This window comes from Schistocerca serialis, chromosome 4 (genome assembly GCF_023864345.2).
Source record: "Schistocerca serialis cubense isolate TAMUIC-IGC-003099 chromosome 4, iqSchSeri2.2, whole genome shotgun sequence".
Taxonomy (NCBI): domain Eukaryota; kingdom Metazoa; phylum Arthropoda; class Insecta; order Orthoptera; family Acrididae; genus Schistocerca; species Schistocerca serialis.
In genome coordinates this window covers 4,752,749-4,773,218 of record NC_064641.1, presented here as the reverse complement: position 1 = coordinate 4,773,218, position 20,470 = coordinate 4,752,749, and the positions used below count along the sequence as shown (strand labels likewise).

Here is a 20,470-nt window from a genome sequence, read left to right as displayed (position 1 = left end):
CACAGTACAGTTATTCCCTCGTCAAGTTTATTGAAAATAATCCACTCCACTTCAACAGTAACAGTGATTTACATATTAATAACAATACGAGAAGAAAAAAATGGCATTCATTACGCCACATTAAGCCTATTTGTAGCACAAACCGGGATTCACAATGCTGCAACCAAAAGTTTTGATCACTTACCCGGTGATATCGAATGCCTGACAGACGACGAAGTAAAATTTGAAACTAAACTGAAAACGTTTCTCTTTGACAAGTTCGCCTATTCCGCAGAAGACTATTATTGTAATTAGTAAATGATGATGACTAGGAATTACTAATATCTGTCAGTCTTTAATTAAAAAGCTAATAAATGTTAAGCATGGAGGCATAACTACAAAAAGAAGAAATGATGTTAATGTACATACATCAAAAAAATTTGCATCACCTCGGTTCCGAGATTTCCGGAACCTGTACAGAAAACTGGAATAGAGATCAACATAAACATCATTTTCGCCCTTTTTACTGCTAATTAAAATCACACATTGCATGTTGTACCACCATACAGCGAGACCTTCAGAGGTGGTGGTCCAGATTGCTGTACACACCGGTCCCTCTAATACCCAGTAGCACGTCCTCTTGCATTGATGCATGCCTGTATTCTTCGTGGCACACTATCCATAAGTTCATCAAGGCACTGTTGGTCCAGATTGTCCCATTCCTGAACGGCGATACGGCGAAGATCCCTCAGATTAATTGATTGGCCACTTCGTCCATAAACAGCCCTTTTCAATCTATCCCAGGCGTGGTAAATAGGGTTCATGTCTGGAGAACATGCTGGCCACTCTAGTCGAGCGATGTCGTTATCCTGAAGGAAGTCATACGCAAGATGTGAACGATGGGGGCGGGAATTGTCGTCCACGAAGAGGAATGCCTCGCCATTATGCTGCCGATATGGCTGCACTATCGGTCGGAGGATGGCATTCACGTATCCTACAGCCGGTACGGCGCTTTCCATGACCACCTGCGGCGCACGTCGGCCCCACATAATGCAACCTCAAAACAGCAGGGAACCTCCACCTTGCTCCACTCGCTGGACAGTGTGTCTAAGGCGTTCAGCTTGACCGGGTTGCCTCCAAACACGTCTCCGACGATTGTCTGGTTGAAGGCATATGCGACATTCGTCGGTGAAGAGAATGTGATACTAATCCTGCGCGCCCCATTCGGCATGTTGTTGGGCCCATGTGTACCACGATCCATGGTGTCATGGTTGAAGGATGGACGTTGGGAGTGAAGTTGCGCATCATGCAGCCTATTGCGCACAGTTTGAGTCGTAACACGTCGTCCTGTGGCTGCTCAAAAAACATTATTCAACATGGTGGCTTTGCTGTCAGGGTTCCTGTGAGCCATGATCCGTTGGTAGCGATCATCCACTGCAGTAGTAGCCATCGGGTGGCCTGAGCGAGGCATGTCATCGACAGTTCCTGTCTCTTTGTATCTCATCATGTCCGAACAACATCGCTTTGATTCATTACGAGACGCCTTGACACTTTCCTTGTTGAGAGCCCTTCCTGGCACAAAGTAACAATGCGGACGCAATCGAACCGCGGTATTGACCGTCTAGGCATGGTTGAACTACAGACAACACGAGCCGTGTACCTCCTTCCAGGTGGAATGACTGGTATTGATCGGCTGTCGGACCCCCTCCGTCTAGTAGGCGCTGCTGATGCGTGGTTGTTTACATCTTTGGACGCGTTTAGTGACATTTCTGAACAGTCTAACGGACTGTGTCTGTAATACAACATCCACAGTCAACGTCTATCTTCAGGACATTATGGAACCAGAGTGATTCAAAACTTTTTTGATGTGTGTAAAATGACTCGTTCCACGTCATTAAGACTTATCGCGCATATGAGATGTGGAACATGAAACTAACTATAGGTATATCACAAAGCTTGGTATAGACTTCTATATTTTAAAAACCACAAAATGAAATTGAAATATAAAATGAAGAAAATGATCAATACATACGTAAATTGCAATCGTGATATGTTTGGGTTGGTTATTCCTGAAAACCTGACAGAGTTACTGGCGGGAAATGTTCCGTGAAAAGAAGGAAAGAGACCACTGTTGGAAAAGTTGACCAATATGTCAAACAGGTTAGACTATCATTACTAAAAAGCTAAATATCTATATTACAGCGTCTAAGCGTTTGAGACCATTCCCTCAATCACATTCATAGTATTGCACAATGCCGGAACATGTTAAAAAATTATACCGTTTTTTCATACTGTAAACTGCCGTTACTGGTCACACAGTGAATGACGCATCATAGATAAGATTTCAAAGTGATAAGACGTTTAAAATACAGTGAAATTAATGCACTGACAATCTAGTGAAACAAGAACTCTATCCTACATGGAGGGACGCCTCTATGCACGTCTGTTTCTTTGACATTTCAATAGTTGTTCACTTTGTTGGCATGCCCAAGGTACGATAGCATGCGTTGCGACTTCGCTTGGGTGTCGCCTTACAGGGGTTGACACTCTGAGGGGCCTAGAGCGCCATCATGCCAGTCAACTCCGTCTGCGCCTGCCAGCTGCACCATCATCGGTGGCTCCGTTGACCCTGAAATATCCACCCTGTCGACCCCCACCTGTACCCATCTGGGAACGAGTTGACCTCCAGGACACCTGCGGCGGCTCCCGTGGATGCAGGATTGGGGTGGAGTCCTTATTGTAGCGTCCATTACAGCGACCATCGTCGCCCCCATTGTCACGCTACAGCACTGAGCCGTAGCGGCTGGCGCTAGGGTGTTCGACTTGCATCGCTGATATCGATATTCGCCGGCCGCTGCGACCGAGCAGTTCTAGGCGCTTCAGTCTGGAACCGCGCGACCGCTACAGTCGCAGGTTCGAATCCTGCCTCGGGCATGGATGTGTGTGATGTCCTTAGGTTAGTTAGGTTTAAGTAGTTCTAAGTTGTAGGGGACTGATGACCTTAGATGTTAAGTCCCATTGTGCTCAGAGCCATTTGAACCATATCGATATTCGGCTGTCCTGTTATCTTTGACTGCTCCCTCGGCGGGTTTTCCGTGTGAATATGGGACGAGCGAGTCTCCGGTGGCGTTCAACGAGCCAAGTTGTGTTGAAAACTTGCCCGCGTCCCCAGCTGTAGTGCACGGGCCTCGCCGTGCTCTCCGCCCTCGTCTTTTGGCGCGGGCCGGATGTACGGTGCCGATCATTGGGCGCCATGACGTGCAACATTGTGGTGGGGGTTCGTCGTCTCACGCTGAACAGCTTCCCAGCTCGTAACTTGCAAGCTCCAAGTTACATATGACTTTTATTCTGTGTTTAACTAAGAAGATTGTTGAAACTTATTGAGGCATGGGTAGCTGCCGGAGATGATTCTGAACTTGGTTCCACAGTGGCTATTTTAAGGAGGCTGATGTTCCTCATTCCGTTTTCGATCGTCCGTGGAGTGTGTGTTTTAAGTGGTTTTCATGCAAATTTTCACTTGTTTTAGGACATATTGTCCGCTTTGGGACTAGTTGCGGATGTGTGCGTGCCCGGCAGCCGTAGAGTTAGTGGGTTAATCATTCTCACGGCAGCATTTGGTATGTTTATTTAATGTTGAAAGTGCCTTAAGGCAACTGGAAGTGATCTCTAAGTTTCCTGCTAATTTACTGGGAGACGGGTAATGTTAAAATACTCCTCCTTAAGAATTTGGGGGCTTGCTTATTATATATTCCAGTGTCGCTGTGATTTGACCTTGTTTTCATTGCAATCTACTTGTGCTGCTGGTCATCTGTTAAGACTGCTCGTTCCCAGGCGTCGGCGTGGTTATGGATTCCTGTCACGACCGCTCATTGTGGGGCCGCTCGGATTATATGGTTCAAATGGCTCTGAGCACTATGGGACTTAGCATCTGAGGTCATCAGTCCCCTACAACTTAGAACTACTTAAACCTAACTAACCTGAGCACATCAGTCACATCCGTGCCCGAGGCAGGATTCGAACCTGCAACCGTAGCGGTCGCGCGGTTCCAGACTGAAGCGCCTAGAACCGCTCGGCCACAGCGGCCGGCTCGGATTATATATAAATATATACCGCCTGCTATGTGACCCTGTACACAAGCCGTGGGGAGTGAACGCTCGTATTGCCTGCCGGCTGCAGCGTCATTGCTTCCAAACACTGCTATGGGCCTTAAAAATAAACGCTTTGGGAATCATTCTGAGTCATTATGTCCGTTAATTGAGGCCACCTTGTTAATATTGGCGTTTCTATAACTCATTTTATTGGTTGAGTTATTACTAGTACTTCTTATTTAACACTTTTAATCTTATTTAACACTGTTAATCATTTGTGTATCTTTAATGAACGTGCTACTTGTTACTATTCCTGTGTGCAAGTTTTGCGATATTGGTTGGCCCAGTTTGATTTTTAGTATAAGCATGTTTCACTGTGGATCTTTATGTGGCCAGTTCAGGTTTACGAGGGCTATCCACAAAGTACATAACGTTTTGGAATTAAAAATAAATAAAGTATTGGAAAATATTTTTATTATATACAGATGAAAGCCACACTTAAATACTAGTTTTCTACATAGTTGCCATTTAAGTTAAGGCACTTATCGTAGCGATGGACGAGCTTGGAAATTCCTTCGTCGTAAAATTCGGCCGCCTGCGCCTTCAACCACGTGGTTACCTCTTCTTGAAGCTGTGCGTCGTCATCAAAACGCTGCACAGCCAACCACTTCTTCATTGCTGGGAATAAGTGGAAGTCGCTCGGTGCCAGGTCGGGACTGTACGGCGGATGAGGAAACAACTCCCACTTAAAAGATTCGAGAACTTCACGAGTGGCATTTGCCGTGTGGGCCCGGGCGTTGTCGTGAATCAGCAAGATCTTTGAGCCCAACTTTCCCCTGCGCTTGTTTTGTATTGCTCTTCTGAGGTTGTGCAGAGTTGGGCAATACCTTTGAGAGTTTATTGTAGTGCCTCTTTCCAGGAAATCCACAAAAATCGCACCTTTTCTGTCCCAAAAGACAGTCATTACGTGGTTGAAGGCGCAGGCGGCCGAATTTTACGACGAAGGAATTTCCAAGCTCGTCCATCGCTACGATAAGTGCCTTAATTTAAATGGCAAGTATGTAGAAAAGTAGTATTGATGTGTGGCTTTCATCTGTATATAATAAAAAAAATTTCCAATACTTTATTTATTTTTAATTCCAAAACGTGATGTACTTTGTGGATAGCCCTCATATTAAGCTTTCAGATCTCTTTGTTTCTTTATGAAGTTATGGTATTATGTGGCTGTGTATAGTGTTGTTAGTCTCTTGAGACATGGTTAAATAAGAACGAGTGTTTGTGATTGATCATTCACCGTGCCTTCTATCACTGATTTTGATTGTGGACGCAAAATAATATGATTCTTATTCGTGTTTTTGTAATTCAATCAAAGTGAAGATGGCCGTTGGTGGCCGAGCGGTTCTGGGCGCTTCAGTCTGGAACCGCGCGACCGCTACGGTCACAGGTTCGAATCCTGCCTCGGGCATGGATGTGACCGCATGGATGTGTGTGATGTCCTTCGATTAGTTGGGTTTAAGTAGTTCTAAGTTCTAGGGGACTGATGACCTGAGATGTTAAGTCCCATTGTGCTCAGAGCCATTTGAACCATTTTTTGAACCTTAAATAACTGTGGTGAGACTGTAATTTTGATTTTCTAACTGGGTAGTACCACGGTTCAAACTCACTGCCAGACGCCCTGGGTTCTTCCCTCAGCTGGAAGGCTTCCATGCATGAGCTTCCTCCACGTCGTCAATTCGCCTTACTGAGCATTATCCTGGGCGCTTCTTGCCCTACACACCCATTTCAGGGGGAAAGTTGACACATCGCTGGCTAGTCTGAAAGCCCACTGGATGGCATGGACCATGATTACTGCCGCTAGATGGCACTGGTCTAATCTCTGACTGCTAGTGTCGCCACTGTAGCACTGGTTACGAAGACACGCCCATCCTGCCGACCTGTCAACGGGTCTGGCTGCCTTTAAATACAGCAGTCCAGCAGCTCAGTCTGAGTGTTCAGTCGGGTTGGAGCCCGGATGGTGATTATAAGCATTGTTCATAACTGCCACAAGTTCTGCTCAGTGTTGCTAGCTGCAGTGTCTGAGTCGACATTCATTTGTCGCTTTTTTCGAAAGTATCTCAGGCTAGTTGGTATTTATAGACGACAGGAGTTATGGTAATTGTTGGCTGGGGTCCTGGCTGTGTCAGTCAGGCCTAGGCTAATTATGAACAGGGCCATGGATAGGAACATCCAGCTAGGCAAATCATCCACTGCACCTTCACGAGGCTATATTACACATGATGATCGACATCCAACCAGGCATGATGCCAGAGTCACTGATCCCGACTGCACCCAATGGGCTAAGGACTGAGCACATCATTCCTCCTGTCACAACTCACAGCCTTTGACAGTGATACCGATTCATGGGAACATTCTCCACAACGCCACATAAAGGACCAATCTTCTACCTCGACCTCATCATCTCAAAATCCTATGGCCTCCTGGTGACAGACCTCTCACCCACTGTAATGCTTTGTTGGAACGAAACACTGATGCAACCAACCATCACCTGGACCCACCACTGAGTGCTGTTTCGTCTATACCATTTCACCAGTCCAGCAGGCCTTCTGGGAACTCCACCCGTGTCAGTGCTCTCCCCCCCTCCCCCACCCCCTTGCAACTGAACATCCAAATGGTTATCCGCTCACGCGAATAGCAGTGGCATTGGAATGGATTCAGATCCTCTCTACCCGCAGAAGCCGCGCCTTTTGATGCTGTGGATCAATAAATGGGTCCCCCTCCTGATCCCACAGCTCAGAATAAAGCGTCAACCCCACCAAAGAAGAAAAAGATCCTTCCTATAGTGGTTTACAATCCCACGAATTACATTAAAGTGAATACTGAACCCCAACACCCGATTAGAGGCCAATTACGAGTAATTTACCAGAAGGACCACATCAAGTACATGCATGACACGAAGCAAGACTACCTCATAGTCCTCCACTTTGTGAAGTCCAAGGCAATGGATTACTACATACATCATGCTTCTGGCACAAAAATGGAACATAGGAACAAAAATGGAAATCAAAGACCATCCACTTGAAGATGCAGAAGTGGACATCAGCCATGAACTGCTCCATCTCAAATTCATGTACCCTTTGGTGCATCTATACAACAAATCGGACCCAGAACTTAATCCCTTTACCATTCATGCTGCCTCCCTGACTAGGAGAGAAGATGTTGAGTGCACCTACCAAATCAGGTATCTCTCATACACCAAGTTGTGTGTTGAATCTTATGAAGGCCACAGCAGACCATCAATCTGCCTTAAGTGTCAAGATTTGTGATGCGCTTAATTACTGTTCACTACTGTATTTCTGCCCTCCAAACAAGAAACACTGGCTACCCCTGCCACCAGTGGACTGCACCCATTTCCCCAACTTATGGGGCCAACCCACCAACGATCAAACCACAGATGCTCAGGCACATGACGTATTTGTGCCACAGGGGCCCCATGTGGCTCAGTCCTTTACGACCACCTTCGCCACTGCAGCTGGGTCTCCTCTTGCTCATCTGTCTCCTGTGACAAATACTAATGCATATCAAACAGAGAGGCCATCTTAGCCCCCTGTTAAAGTCCCCAGCCCTCTGTTGCAGCACTGTCTCCACCTGTCACAGCAATTACCCATGGGCTGGCCGGTGTGGCCGTGCGGTTCTAGGCGCTTCAGTCTGGAACTGCATGACCGCTATGGTCGCAGGTTCGAATCCTGCCTCGGGCATGGGTGTGTGTGATGTCCTAGGTTAGTTAGGTTTAAGTAGTTCTAAGTTCTAGGGGACTGATGACCACAGATGTTTAGTCCCATAGTGCTCAGAGCCATTTGAACCAATTACCCATGCTCACTGAAGGGTAAGCAGCCCATCCAGTATATCCACCCAGTGATGGAGACAGATGCTTCCTTTCGAGATAACATGCGAGAGATCCTCTAGGTCATGTCCCTGTTCACACAGCTCTACATCAGGGCAGTCATTCGTGAAACAGCTCAGAAGATCTGTCACAGAGTGGATGGGCTCACAATGGTCATCGCCCTGGTTGCCGGCCAGGCAGTATGGTTTTGTTATAATGGCGAATCACCGCTACAAAACCACTAGCCCCTCAGGAACTAGTTGTTTGTATTTGTAATGCCACTGGCATTAAACACATGACGACTGAACTGAACACCTTCCTCTATGTCTGACATAAATATTTTACTTATTATGGAAACACACCTCAAACTGGCAGACGATTTTCGTCTATGCAACAAAATTTGCTATTGTGTGGACCAGCTTCATGGCCAATGTGATGTGAACAGCAAATGTTCCTCATGCAGAAAGAAGAGGCTATCCAACCACTGGATCCTGGGGTCATCACTTTTGCTGTGATGTATTTCAGCCCTAACTAGACGCTTCTCAAAGTGGACCTCCACAAACTGACGTCATTTGACGGACTCATCCTTGTGACAGATCTCAATGCTAAGCTTCTGGCTTGACTTTCTGGTGTTGCTAATCCCAAAGGCAGACTCCTCCTCGAACTGCAAAATACCCTGGCACTGTTGGTCTGTGGCGTCCGCAGTCCTACCCATATACAGTCCACTCCAACTGCCATCTGGGCATTCTGGATGTGACCATTTTCAAGAAAATCATGGCGCAGTTTCCGTTGGAAATGCTCCACAAACTGGTGTCAGACTACAACCCAGTGCCCCATATCTATTCTGCCATGATGATCATGGATTGGGGCAAATTTTCCAGGGTCCTCAAGAGCAACACCTGGTAAACCACGACCCGACAACACCCACCAATATTGTTAGTGCTATCGATCACCTTACCACAAAAATCCAGAAGGAAATGAGAATCGCCACGTCCATTGTACCTCAGGCTTTAACCCCACTGGATGACTTGTCTCCCTTATTTTGTGAACTGAAAATCCGGAAGAACCGCTACTGCCAGCGTTGAGCGACATGCACAATAGTTGGTAGGCGTGTTTCTAAACCTTGCGAGGTAGCAGGCGAATTGTCACGTCCTGAAAATATTCTTAGCTTGGAGTTGGCGTGGCCGCACGGGCCGCTCGGCCAGCCGGGGCCCAGCAGCAAACACGAGGTGGACCCGCTGGGAGTGCCAAAGACGGCGAACTTTGTGAAACCTTAATGGCAGACATTTCACAGTTCGTATAGAAATTAATAGTAGCCAGATGAATCGTGATACCTCAAAAAGAAACATGCACATTGCCATCATTTGCACGACGATTCTGATGGTGTAATCAGATTTTCAATTCTTTATTAGTTTACAGTTTAGTATCTAATGGTAAATTATACAAGTAACACCCAGCAACGAATTTCCAAAATGTTAGCCCTTCATCCGATTTCGTAGATCGATATGTCTTTAGAAAGCTGATACTAAAATGTAGACTTTCACGGCCGGAAATTTCATGTCTATTATGATCTGTTATGCCGTGGTCGGTTGATGAATTTTGCCTCAATTCCCAACATTTCGTCCCCGTCTCCCGGAGACATCTTCAAGGGGGTCTGTAGCTCGATGGAAGGTCCAACACACCCACTGGCTCGCTGCTGACTGCCGCTAAATTCCGTGTCCGCGCGCTCCCGCGCCGCTGCGTGACGTCACGTGTTTTGAAAACGTCAGTGTAACTGGCCGCTGTCCGCTGCTGTAGATCGCCGTTGCCATCACCCAGTAGTGGGCGGGTGGTACACATCTTCTTCAACACAGGCATCCATGTTGTTGTTGTTGTTGTGGTCTTCAGTCCTGAGACTGGTTTGATGCGGCTCTCCATGCTACTCTATCCTGTGCAAGCTTCTTCATCTCCCAGTACCTACTGCAACCTACATCCTTCTGTATCTGCTTAGTGTATTCATCTCTTGGTCTCCCTCTACGATTTTTACCCTCCACGCTGCCCTCCAATGCTAAATTTGTGATCCCTTGATGCCTCAAAACATGTCCTACCAACCGATCCCTTCTTCTTGTCAAGTTGTGCCACAAACTTCTCTTCTCCCCAATCCTATTCAATACCTCCTCATTAGTTACGTGATCTACCCACCTTATCTTCAGCATTCTTCTGTAGCACCACATTTCGAAACCTTCTATTCTCTTCTTGTCCATACTAGTTATCGTCCATGTTTCACTTCCATACATGGCTACACTCCATACAAATACTTTCAGAAACGACTTCCTGACACTAAAATCTGTACTCGATGTTAACAAATTTCTCTTCTTGAGAAACGATTTCCTTGCCATTGCCAGTCTAAATTTTATATCCTCTCTACTTCGACCATCATCACTTATTTTACTCCCTAAATAGCAAAATTCCTTTACTACTTTAAGTGTCTCATTTCCTAATCTAATTACCTCAGCATCACCCGATTTAATTTGACTACATTCCATTATCCTCGTTTTGCTTTTGTTGATGTTCATCTTATATCCTCCTTTCAAGACACTGTCCATTCCGTTCAACTGCTCTTCCAAGTCCTTTGCTGTCTCTGACAGAATTACAATGTCATCGGCGAACCTCAAAGTTTTTACTTCTTCTCCATGAATTTTAATACCCACTCCGAATTTTTCTTTTGTTTCCTTTACTGCTTGCTCAATATACAGATTGAATAACATCGGGGAGAGGCTACAACCCTGTCTCACTCCTTTCCCAACCACTGCTTCCCTTTCATGCCCCTCGACTCTTATAACTGCCGTCTGGTTTCTGTACAAATTGTAAATAGCCTTTCGCTCCCTGTATTTGACCCCTGCCACTTTCAGAATTTGAAAGAGAGTATTCCAGTTAACGTTGTCAAAAGCTTTCTCTAAGTCTACAAATGCTAGAAACGTAGGTTTGCCTTTTCTTAATCTTTCTTCTAAGATAAGTCGTAAGGTTAGTATTGCCTCACGTGATCCAACATTTCTACGGAATCCAAACTGATCTTCCCCGAGGTCCGCTTCTACTAGTTTTTCCATTCGTCTGTAAAGAATTCGCGTTAGTATTTTGCAGATGTGACTTATTAAACTGATAGTTCGGTAATTTTCACATCTGTCAACACCTGCTTTCTTTGGGATTGGTATTATTATATTCTTCTTGAAGTCCGTGGGTATTTCGCCTGTCTCATACATCTTGCTCACCAGATGGTAGAGTTTTGTCATGGCTGGCTCTCCCAAGGTCGTCAGTAGTTCTAATGGAATGTTGTCTACTCCCGGGGCCTTTTTTCGACTCAGATCTTTCAGTGCTCTGTCAAAGTCTTCACGCAGTATCGTATCTCCCATTTCATCTTCATCTACATCCTCTTCCATTTCCATAATATTGTCCTCAAGTACATCACCCTTGTATAAACCCTCTATATACTCCTTCCACCTTTCTGCCTTCCCTTCTTTGCTTAGAAATGGGTTTCCATCTGAGCTCTTGATATTCATACAAGTGGTTCTCTTCTCTCCAAAGGTCTCTTTAATTTTCCAGTAGGCAGTATCTATCATACCCCTAGTGAGACAAGCCTCTACATCCTTACATTTGTCCTCTAGCCATCCCTGCTTAGCCATTTTGCACTTCCTGTCGATCTCATTTTTGAGACGTTTGTATTCCTTTTTGCCTGCTTCATTTACTGCATTTTTATATTTTCTCCTTTCATCAATTAAATTCAATATTTCTCCTGTTACCCAAGGATTTCTATTAGCCCTCGTCTTTTTACCTACTTGATCGTCTGCTGCCTTCACTACTTCATCCCTGAGAGCTACACATTCCTCTTCTACTGTATTTATTTCCCCCATTCCTGTCAATTGTTCCCTTATGCTCTCCCTGAAACTCTCTACAACCTCTGATTCTTTCAGTTTATCCAGGTCCCATCTCCTTCAATTCCCACCTTTTTGCAGTTTCTTCAGTTTCAATCTGCAGTTCATAACCAATATATTGTGGTCAGAATCCACATCTGCCCCTGGAAATGTCTTACAATTTAAAACCTGGTTCCTAAATCTCTGTCCTACCATTATATAATCTATCTGATACCTTTTAGTATCTCCAGGATTCTTCCAGGTATACAGCCTTCTTTTATGATTCTTGAACCAAGTGTTAGCTATGATTAAGTTATGCTCTGTGCAAAATTCTACAAGGCGGCTTCCTCTTTCATTTCTTCCCCCCAATCCATATTCACCTACTATGTTTCCTTCTCTTCCTTTTCCTACTGACGAATTCCAGTCACCCATGACTATTAAATTTTCGTCTCCCTTCACTACCTGAATAATTTCTTTTATCTCGTCATACATTTCATCAATTTCTTCATCATCTGCATCGGCATCCATATACCGTTTAATTTCACGCCCTCCTCCTTTCGATTGAAATTATTAGGCGATTTCGATTACCTCCCTGTAGAGCCTTTCGTAGTATCCGCTTGTGGCAGCTAGTACTTGCGTCTCCTCGAGACGAATATGGTGGTTCCCTGGCTGGAAAGCATGCTCCGCAACAGCTGATCGTTCCGTTTCTCCTCTTCTACAATTACCATTGCGCTCTTCCAAACGTTTTGAAACAGTTCTTTGAGTGGTACCCACATAAACATCTCCACAGCTGCATGGGATCCTATACACTCCAGCTTTTTCCAATGGTTTGCGAGCGTCCTTGGGAGGCTTAATGTATTCCTGTATCTTCCTGGTTGGCTTGTAAATTACGGTAATATTCCGCTTCGTCAAGATCCTCCCTATTCTTTCCGTTACATTTTTAACAAACGGCAGGAGAACCTTAGATTTTGCAGTAGCCTGTACGTCACTATGATTTCTGTGTGGCTGTCTCAACGCACGTTTTATTTCGGCGGACGAATATCCGTTCTTTATTAGTGCATTGTGGAGATGTTCCATCTCCGCGTCGAGCAACTCAGGTTCACAAATATTTCTAGGTCCGCTAACGTCTTGATGACACCCCGCTTCAGTTGTGGGTGGTGGTTCGAATCCCGGTGCAAATAACGGTCCGTGTGCGTGGGTTTGCAGTATACTGAGTGGCTCAAACTACCAATTTCGTTTCTAAAATCCAGCACATCGAGGAAATGTAATTTGCCGTCTACCTTCCCCTCCACTGTATACTGAATTCTCGAGTTTGTACTATTCAGACGTTCGTGGAATCGGCTTAGTTCCTCCCTGCAATGTCTCCACAGCACAAACGTGTCATCCACGTATCGGAACCATACATCTGGTTTTTTGCTGGCAGTACCTAAGGCCTGTTCTTCGAATTTCTCCATAAAGAAGTTTGCAATTACGGGACTTAGGGGGCTTCCCATAGCCACGCCATCCGTTTGCTCATAAAACTGTTCATTCCACTTGAAGTATGTGGTCGTCAAACAACACTTAAACAGTTCTGAAATATCGGCAGGAAAAATTCGATCCAGCTGTTCCAATACATTATTAAGTGGTACCATGGTAAACAGCGATACCACATCGAAGCTGACCAATATGTCCTCCGGCTGGACCACTATGCCATTCAATCTGCTGATGAAATGTGTCGAATTCTTTATATAATAGCCCGAACGGCCCACATGTGGTTTCAACAGCGTAGTCAAAAACTTGGCTAACGAGTAGGTGGGCGAACCAATGGCACTTAGTATCGGTCTTAACGGCACATTTTCTTTATGAATTTTGGGCAATCCATAAAGCCTCGGTGGTAGCGCAACCGAACTGCAGAGACCTTTCTGTACACTCTCTTCAATGGAGTACTTTTTTATTAACCGCGACACAGTTCTGAGAACGATGTTAGTGGGGTCCTTATTCAGCTTCCTATAAGCTTGCGGATCCAGTAGATCCGTAATTTTACTCTGATAGTCGGCCACATCCATAACCACCGTTGCGCTTCGTTTGTCAGCTGGGACAATCACAATACTATCGTCGTCATTCAGGAGTTTTAAAGCTCTTCTCTCACCCACAGTTATATTACTGTTCGGCGGTTTTGCATTGGCTAATATTCTCGCTGTTTCTATACGGATTTCTTCAGCTGTTACAGAATCCACACTGCGAATTCCTGCCTCTACACTGGCTATAATTTCTTCCGTGGGCACAAAACGCGGATTAACAGCAAAATTTCCTCCCTTGGCAAGCACAGATGTCTCATCGTCAGATAACGAACGTTTGGACAAATTGATAACGGTCCGGGAAACGTCTAAATGCCGAACAGTCTGATTAGGTAGCAAATTATCAAACTTCTTCTTCTGTCTACTAGACGTCGTCAACATACGCTTCCCCATGGTATCATGCAGTAGTCTATCAATTTTATCCCAGTCACCACTGCACAGTTTATTACTGATCGTAATATGGAGAGACATTAACTTACAGTTTGTGCTTGCCAAGTCCCGCCGGGTCTGCTGAATGCGCTCTCGTAGTAAGGCCTCCTCAGTCCGTTTGAAAATGCGTTGTGCCTTTCCCGAATAGAGCAGTCGCTTTATCTTCAGAAACTTGGGTATAACGCCGACGGCTCTGCAACGAGACATGAATGTGAGGGAACACAAAAGCCACAGTGGCCGGCTACCGTTCAGAATTGTGGACATTGCTACGTTACTCTTTTTTCTGGCATTCCATTATGAATTCTATATCCTTACGGTTCAACCTGTTCCTGATTAATGTTTCTCATTTCTTGAAGCGCATTAATTAGAAGTCTTTTGCTATCTGTCAAAATTTTCAGTTTATCTGGTTCTATTATGGCATTTATGTCGTGTGTTGCTATTTTTCTTATCCGTCCTGTTCTGAGTCTAAATTTTGAACTTCTGTCAGTCCTGGATATTTTTAGATGCTCCAACTCTTCTGAGTTATCTTTCAAATGACTGCCTACCGGATCCGAGAGCAGTCTAGCTTCGGAATTGCAAAGCGATAGAATTTTCCTTAAACGAGTTCCCTCTATATTTGACTTTCAAAATTAGTAAATCTTGTATGGAGCAAACTCTGAGTAACAATTATGCTTGTTAAGCGCAGAGGTTGTTGTGTATTTGGTCCGTGAGATTTATTTTATTTCACTCAAGTCCGCAGGCAAGCTGGTTAGGACCCTCCTATCCCACCTGAGCCGCGCCACATCGGACTATCACCTCTGCGTCTGCTACGACGGCATCGTAGGTTCGTAGACTCTCCCCTACTATTTTATGTTCTCCAGCTATTAATTTATGGAAGAGAAGGATTTTTGTTGTAGGCATCTTCTTAAATGTCTCTCAGACATTTTACATTTGCGATGGATATTAAGTTACTTGGGATTTCGTGTAACATTTTGTCCCCATTTGAAAGATCCTTATTCTTATGTGTCTGTCAGCGTTTGTTCAAACAGCACAGTTTTTTGATGCCTTGTAAGGATGTGGTGAATGTCTGATTACATATTTCTTAATAAACAATAGTGCTTTCGAATAATACACTCAGGCATTGTTTTAGTTTTAATGCTGGTAACAGTGATCTGTATGGATCAGTGAGTTTCATTTATCTTAAACCAATCTGTACAGAAACTCCTAGATACGAGTTGTTATTGGTTCTCGTTCTATGACAGGTCACCGATCGTGTAGACTAATTTTCGTTTTACGATTGCGGATACTATGTGCACTGACGGAAAAAATATCTCAACACAGAGAAGAAGTTGTGCGACATAAACTAAAGATAGAAGACGTGTTTCTACATCTGAGAGACGATGTCTATTCACATTTCGTGCCATTTGCATAAGAGTGGCGCTAGTAACGCCACCATGATGATGATGATGATGACGATGATGATTGGTTTGCGGGGCGCTCAACTGCGCGGTCATCAGCGCCCTTACCAAGTTCCAGTTTTTTCACAGTCCGATTTTTTTCACAGTCCAACGTAGCTACTGTCACGAATGATGAGCATGATGATGAAGTGATGAGAACCGCACAAACACCGAGTCGCCGGGCAGAGAAAATCCCCGACCCGGCCGGGAATCGAACCCTGGACCCCATGATGCAGAGGTAGCAACGGTAGCCACTAGACCACGAGCTGCGGACACTATGAGGATGAAAATCAGGTTTTCTTTAGATACACTCTGTAATGGTCGTGAGCGTTAGTTACCTTTGAGATTGGACGTGGTGAGTTGTCAGTCAAGAATGCCTTTAAGGCGACAAAGACGCCATTATCAGCAGCTCATTGAGTTTGAACGAGGTCTTGTATCAGGAGTAAAAGAAGCCGGGTGTTCCTTCTGCGATGCTGCAGAGAGACTTGGCAGGATTGTAGCTGCCGTACCTGTATTGTGCATTAAACTGACACCAAAGCACCGCCATTTGCAACTTCAGTTGTACCGAGTGGGAGATCACTGGAGGGCAGGGTGAAGCTCTCTTGTGTTTTCTAATGAAAACTGGTTCTGTTTCGGTGCCAATGACGGCCGTGTGTTGGTTAGAAAGACGCCAGTTGAGGGCTTGCAACTGACCTTTCTGCCGTCCGATTTCGTGTGATAGCCGGAGCTCTCTCGTGGTTATCCGACGCACCCTGACTGCAGGCTTGTACATCAATCTGGTGGTTCGACCTGTTGTGCTTTCATTCATGAACAGCATTCCAATGGGTGTTTTCCAACAGGATAACGCTCGCCTACACACCGATGTTGTAACCCAGCATGCTCTACAGGGTATCGACGAGCTGTCCTCGCCTGCTCGATCATCAGATCTGTCTCCTAGCGTGGAGATATGGAACAACATGGGACGACAACTCCAGTGTCATCCCCAAGCAGCATTGACCGTCCTCTTGTTGACGGGCCAATTGCAATAGGTATGGAACTTCATCCCACAAATTGACATACGGTACCTTTACAACACAATGCAAGCACCTCTGTATGCTTTCATTCAACGTTTTGTATGATTCATTGGTTATTAATGTACCAGAATTTCATATTTGCTATGGCTTATCTCGCGCTTACATTAACCTATAATCTTGCAATGTTAATCACTTACAAGTGTATAGCCCAAATTTCATTACTCTACTGCAATTAATTTTTAATGTTGCAATTTTTCCCTCATTGTATTTGTTATAACAAGTACACTGATGAGCCAAAACATAACGATGACGCCATAAGGAAAGTATATAAGCGCAGTAGAGACGAATCATTTTTGCGACGACATGGGCTGCAAATAAAATTAGCGACTTTGATCAAGGGAAAAGTTATGACCTGGCGAATGGGAACGAGGATGTCCGAAACGTCGAAGCTAATCGGCTGTTCGCGTGGTAGTGTCTGAGCACCTGTGGAAACTGAACTTAACTAAACTCAGTCAGAACAGGCCTTGGAGGGCCCAACGGTACCGACCTGGCTGCTGCAAAATGAAACCGCGAGAAAACGACAAGATCTTGGGTGTCCAGAACGTGGAGGTCGGAGGCTTGCCCACTCTATAATGCAGGGTAGCCGGCAATCTGTGGCAGGTCTGACACAGAATGCAGCGATGGTGCAGGAATAAGTGTTCCGGAACACACCGTCCAGCGGACACAGTTGAACATCAGGATCCGCAGCAGATGACGCAGCACGTGTTCCCGCACTGACCCAACTACGTCGTCAGCTGTGGGGACAGACACTCACCTGGCCTTCCAACGGACCTGTGCCGACAGTCGGCGACAAAGTAACAGCAGAGGGCTGCGTGGAAATCGTTGCCCTCTACCTCCAGTCCCTCATCCTCCATGTCGTCCCCTACGCCGATGGGACCTTCCAGCAAAATAACTGTCCGCGTCATAAGGCCAGAATAGTGCTGCAGTGCTTTGAGCAGCACGGCAGTGAACTCAAAATGGTTCAAATGGCTCTGAGCACTATGGGACTTAACTTCTGAGGTCATCAGTCCCCTAGAACTTAGAACTACTTCAACCTAACTAACCTAAGGACAGCACACACATCCGTGACCGAGGCAGGATTCGAACCTGCGACCGTAGCGGTAGCGCGGTTCCAGACTGTAGCGCCTAGAACCGCTCGGCCACTCCGGCCGGCTAGTGAACTCACACCGATGCCTTGGTGACCAAATTCGCCACGCCTGTACGCGATAGAACACGTCTGGGACACTATCGGATCCCAGCTCTGTGCCCAAAAAACACCAGCGCGTTAATTACTGGAATTGGGTGACCTGTACGTAGACATCTTGTGCCACATACCTCCGGAAACCTACCGATGACTTGTCAAATCAATGTCACGCAGAATCGATGTAGGCATCTGGTGTCACATACCATACTGCCAAGGACTTGCCGAATCAGCGTCACGCAGCATCGCCGTTGTATTGTTCTCCAAATGTGGACCAACAGGCTGTTAAACAACTGCTCATAATGTTTGGTTCATCCGTGTATATTTCACATACAGACACTGATACTCCGAATGCGCGAAAATGAGGAACGAAATTTAGTTTAGCGTACAGTGCATTGTCTCAATTATATGTTGTAGTATTTTCAGTTTCCGTTAACTGATCAGCAACGTTTGATTCGACGGTGGACTTGACGTAACAGAAACTCAATAGGAGGAACATTTCATTAATCACAAATGGCGCCGTTCGAAGTTATAGAAACAAGACGCTATAACAGTACATGAACGTTAGTTTGTGGACGTTCGACGTTGTAAACAGAAGAATCTGCTCTAAAGCATTGTAGGGAAGCGTTTCCTGGGTGCTGTTCGGCCGTCACCAAAAAATGAGACAAGTACTCAAGAAAGTTAACGAGATATCTGATGAGAGCAGTGCGTTTACAAAGGTGCCATAACGCAAGGTAAATTTTATTTCTCTCTGCTCGATATGTGAGGCACCGCGTTTTCATGAGCAGCCAACTTCTCACTTTTCTTGATCGATGTGGCCAGTGCGGACTATCCATTTCGCTTTTGTCGTTGGTTTATCATTAAAGGAACAGTATGCATTACTTCTCATCAAACATTATTTCACGTGCTTTTTAAAAAAGATATTGGACGATTCCACCACGAAGCTACCGTAGAGTCATATTGCTGTATTTCTCAGCTGTCAGTAACAGCAGCTAGTAAATGCATACAGTATCTTAACCACACGTTTCACTGCTTTCCGCAAAACAGATGTTTCTGTTTATAGGGAACAGAAGGAGATCTATTTCCGAACAACAACAGCGTGTTTCTCAGCTAACTCGTACAGAACTCAGTTGTTCAGCCTCTTTACATTTTCAGCTATCTGCCAACGCCGCAAAACTGCGGAACAATGAGTACACAGTGTGAACAGCTATTCACTCAGAGCGTAACGAAGGTCAGCCTGAGTCAATGTTTACACTTCGTTGTTGTCCTTAGAGGAGCATGAACAAGCGTTTTTCTCTCAGTGTTCATGTAAGGCCATCGCAAGTTTTGACGTATGTTTGTTTGGAGCGTTCACTTTTCGTGGTAGCTTTTGTTTCATTTTTGTGTCGTGATCATATTTGCACTCAAAACGAAACGCTGACTTAGCCGAACGAAAGAGAAGGTTAATGTTTAAACTTCGAGACAGAGTCCTTTACGGACGGGACACTATCTCAGTTGTGCGTAAATTGTGGAAGGAATTTGCCTTGAATTTGTTGAAGAACCATTCCAACCACCGAAGTGATTCAGTGGAGGAACAGAGAACCTGAATCAAGTTCACAGGAAAGAGATTTGAACCTTACTCCCATCCCAAATCCTCTGTCTTAATTGTTTCGCCAACTAGTACCTCTAGCAGATACTGTTATGTAATTTTCTAATCGTCTGGTTAAGTGCATAAAGATTGTCAGTATCATAATGACACTTCTGTGATAAACTCCTATCAACAAGGGCTTTAACTGTGAAATTTCATGCAATGGTTAAAACTGTAATCAGCAAGTATTTTATTTGTCAATCGATTTTCTCGTTAAAACTAATCCCAAAATACTTTCAAAATACACGTTACAACTACGTGAGCCACTTCTGAAGAAAAAGATTGGTTAATCTAATGAAAACCGTAGGAAGACTTCAGCTGTAAAGAACGGTAAGAGAAAAGTTTGTTGTTTCAAGAAATCGCACAGTAGTTTCAATAAAAAGTCATTAATGAAATATTTCAAGTGCATGCAAAAAGATTTTATTAGTCAGATGGGTCATTGTTTTCAAATATATTTACAGTAACGACCTATTTCTGAAACGGTAGATGCTACCCAATATGCTATTCTTAAACATTCCTCAGTGGGTATTTAACATTGTTCACTTGCCAACTGACTGCACTCAATATGGTTTAGCACTGGTTTTCCACTTTTATTTTCTGGGCGAATTAACGAAACATTACTGCAAAAACTCTCAAAAATACAAAACTAAAATATCCGTATTATTTAAGTTTTTATATTAACATTTTCACTAACAATTTTTGAAATGAAAATTTAATCTATGATTCAGCACAATATAAATTTAATTTTATCAAGCACATTGCTACAGCAGGTAAACAATGTTAATATTTCTACCATCACTCAATCCAAGTAAACTGCGATAAGGGACACAACAA

At 44.7% G+C, this 20,470-nt stretch overlaps 1 protein-coding gene and 1 long non-coding RNA gene across 3 annotated transcripts in view; both read left to right on the top strand.

Annotated features, from left to right (window-relative positions):
* LOC126474983 (adenosine 5'-monophosphoramidase HINT3-like) overlaps nt 1–20,470 on the top strand; it is a 232,490-nt gene that overhangs the window by 11,409 nt on the left and 200,611 nt on the right. The window lies entirely within an intron of this gene.
* LOC126474985 (uncharacterized) overlaps nt 3,555–20,470 on the top strand; it is a 107,155-nt gene continuing 90,239 nt past the window's right edge. Inside the window, exon 1 of the long non-coding RNA XR_007586621.1 lies at nt 3,555–3,596. This is a non-coding gene — a long non-coding RNA (uncharacterized LOC126474985). The remainder of the gene's footprint in view (nt 3,597–20,470) is intronic.